General features: G+C 47.8%; 1 pseudogene; it reads right to left on the bottom strand.

The window, feature by feature from the left end:
• Window positions 1–1682: 1682 nt before the first annotated feature.
• On the bottom strand, window positions 1683–2837 carry LOC142451302 (dnaJ homolog subfamily B member 1 pseudogene; annotated as a pseudogene).
• Window positions 2838–3357: the final 520 nt, after the last annotated feature.

The raw sequence follows: 3357 nt of genomic DNA on the forward strand, positions 1-3357 counted from the left end.
CATGTTCAGCACCAGTAGCCTCCTCACTGATAATGGTAAAGTCAAATGCAACTTTGGTGTTTTTGGTGCATGCCAAAGGAACCCAGTAATGATTTATTTTGAAATGTCAAATTACAAAGGTTCTCTTCTTCCTTGTGAAATGCTTTCTATGAAAATAAATGTAAGAAAGAAAGCTAATGCTTCTTTGCTCGAAGCATACCCTTTCTAGACCCGAGAAGCTAAAAATGACTTCTGAGCTTGCGCCGTTGGTCACACTAGACATTTTGGCTCCGATATTCAGAGTAGCTAATGATGTTTAGGAGCTTTCAGAGACCTGGAGTCACAGTAAGTAGTCAAAGCATTTGGCTGCTAACTGAAAGGCTGGTGGTTTAGCTCCATGGAAGAATGAGGTGCCTGGGAAACCCTATGGAGCAGACCTATAGGGTCTGTCCTATAGAGTCGCTAGGAGTCGGAATCACTAAGATGACAGTGCATTTTAGAGGCACCTTTGATAGATGTTGTCACATAGTCCGCACAAGAAAAATAAAGACATAAACCATGAAATAGCTGTTACCACTATCCCCCCTTCCGGATAAGGACCTTAAGACTCAGAGAAATTAGAAAACGGACACAGATCACAAAGCAAGAAGGTTATCCCTCCCCAGGTCATTGCATGCCACCCCTCTTAGCATATCCCTCCCCAGGTCATTGCATGCCACCCCTCTTAGCATATCCCTCCCCAAGTCATTGCATGCCACCCCTCTTAGCATATCCCTCCCCAGGTCATTGCATGCCACCCCTCTTAGCATATCCCTCCCCAAGTCATTGCATGCCACCCCTCTTAGCATATCCCTCCCCAAGTCATTGCATGCCACCCCTCTTAGCATATCCCTCCCCAAGTCATTGCATGCCATCCCTCTTAGCATATCCCTCCCCAAGTCATTGCATGCCACCCCTCTTAGCATATCCCTCCCCAAGTCATTGCATGCCACCCCTCTTAGCATATCCCTCCCCAAGTCATTGCATGCCACCCCTCTTAGCATATCCCTCCCCAAGTCATTGCATGCCACCCCTCTTAGCATTCTCACCTGCATCATTATTCTTTTATATCGGCATGACTGCTGGCATCACTGTTTACTCTGAAACAATGCTTTGTACCATGCATTCGCCCTCCCTCCAACAAAAGAAAGATTCTTTACCTTCGAATGAGCTCAGAATAAGGGTGAGCTTATTTATTTCCTCAACTCTGGTGGAAAATAAAGAGTAACTACAACTCGAATGGCTTCTTTACAGTCTACCAAGACTCACCCAGTAGAAGATCCTCTAAAACTTCAGGACAGCATCTCTCCAAGCCAGGAGTAGCAATTCTTTAACCTAGACCCAGATAAAAGGTTGAATTAGAAGATAAAAAGTCTGAATTTCAGTTGTTTGTACATTTTTTCTGCCCTCCTGTGCTTGCTTAAATTTCAAAGATCCGGGCCACTCTCCCATATTATGACTTACTCAACTTGAGGTGGGGCCCCTAAATCTGCATTTAAAACATGTATCCCCACTATCAACAAGTATTGCAAAAGTTTCTTTTTCAGGTGAAACAAAGACTCTAGAATGTTATGCTGGGACACCTCCTTAAAATACCCATATATCTTTTTTTTTCCCATGACTTTGAACGATTGTAATATATTCTCTGGAAAACATACAGCAGCACGAAAGCCCGCCCTGGGCCCTCCCGCCCTCTCGTGGGCCCGCTACTGGTGGAACGAGCTGGAAATCCTTGAGTTTTGAAAGGTCCCTGGTCAGTCCTCGGGGCATGCAGGTGGCTAGATGGGGAGAGCCTGCTCGAGCACGGTTCTCGACGTCTGGGGAATCCTTTCGGGGAAGAGGACTTCAAGCTCAATAATTATGTCCCCACGCTTCTCGGGCGTTTTGGGGAGGGGGAGGCCTTCTCCAGGAACTTTCCGCCGCATGCCACGCCTGATGACATCTTTGAACACGACGGGAATGGTCCTGCCGTCCAGAGTGGGGACATTCACTGTGCAGCCACACAGAGCCTCCCGAAGGCTGATTCTGGCTGGGTAAACGACGTCAGAGCCATCTCTCTTAAAGATGTTGTGGGGCTTGTCCTTTAAAACAAAGACGATGTCAGCTGGAATGTTGCTGGAAGTCTGGTCCCCTCTTTGGGGAAAGTGATTTTGGTCCCTTCTTTCCACCCCCTTTTCACTTCGATGGTCAAGATCTTGTCTTCGTTGCGGATGCTCTTTCCATCGGGGTTCAGCCGCTTGTGAGAGATCTTCATTTTTTTGGTACAGCCACTGTAGATTTCTTCCAGTGAGACTCTGAGGTCATGGGTGACAGAGGGATCTTGTTTCTTTCGGGTGGATTCCTGGGTGGGACGGGAGCGGCCAAAGTTCATGTTGGTGAACCCACTCATGCCCATGGGGAAGGCAGAAAACGGGTCGATGTCCATGTCTTCTTCCCCGTTCCGCTGCCCAAAAAAAGGAGCAAAGGGATTTCGGCCACCGAAGAACGCAGCAAACATAGCATGAGGGTCTCCATGGAATGTGTAGCTGAATGAGGTCCCATTAGCACCACGGCTGCTCCCACCCCTGGGACCGCCACCCTTTAGGCCTTCCTCCCCGTAGCGGTCAAAGATCTCGCGCTTGCGCGGGTCGCTGAGCACGTCGTAGGCCTCGGCGATCTCCTTGAACTTCTCCTCAGCGCCGGGCTCCTTGTTCTTGTCTGGGTGATAGCGCAGTGCCTGGCGGCAGTAGGCCCGTTTGATCTCCTCGTCTGACGCACTGAGGGCCAAGCCCAGCGTCTGGAAGTAGTCCTTGCCCATAGCCCACGCCCACGACCCGCTGCCCCGCTCTCGCCGTCCCCCGGCTCCCCCCATATATCTTACATGTGTTGAAAGACGCTATAGGCAAAATATTGAATGATGGAAAGAATACACAGAGTCACTGTATCAACAAGAACTAGTCGACAGTCCACCATTTCAGGAGGTAGCATAAGAACAAGAACTAATGGTGCAAAGGAAGAAGTTCAAAATGCACTGAGTGTATTAGAGTGTATTAGCTAAAAATAAAGGCTCCAGGAATTAATGGAATCTGGCTGAAATGTTTTCAGAAATCTGAAAAAGCACTGGAAGTGCTCACTCATCTAGGCCAAGAAATTTGGAAGACAGCTACTTGGCCAGCTGACTGGAAGACGTTCATATTTGTGCCTATTCCAAAGAAAGGGAACCCAACAGAATGCTCAAACTATAGAATGATATGATGGATATTTCACACAAATAAAATTTTGCTGAAGATTATTCAACAATGGTTGTAGCAGTCTATTAACAGGGAACTTCCAAAGGTCAGCCCAGATTCTGAAAAGGAA

The sequence above is a fragment of the Tenrec ecaudatus genome, chromosome 6 (genome assembly GCF_050624435.1).
Source record: "Tenrec ecaudatus isolate mTenEca1 chromosome 6, mTenEca1.hap1, whole genome shotgun sequence".
Classification (NCBI taxonomy): domain Eukaryota; kingdom Metazoa; phylum Chordata; class Mammalia; order Afrosoricida; family Tenrecidae; genus Tenrec; species Tenrec ecaudatus.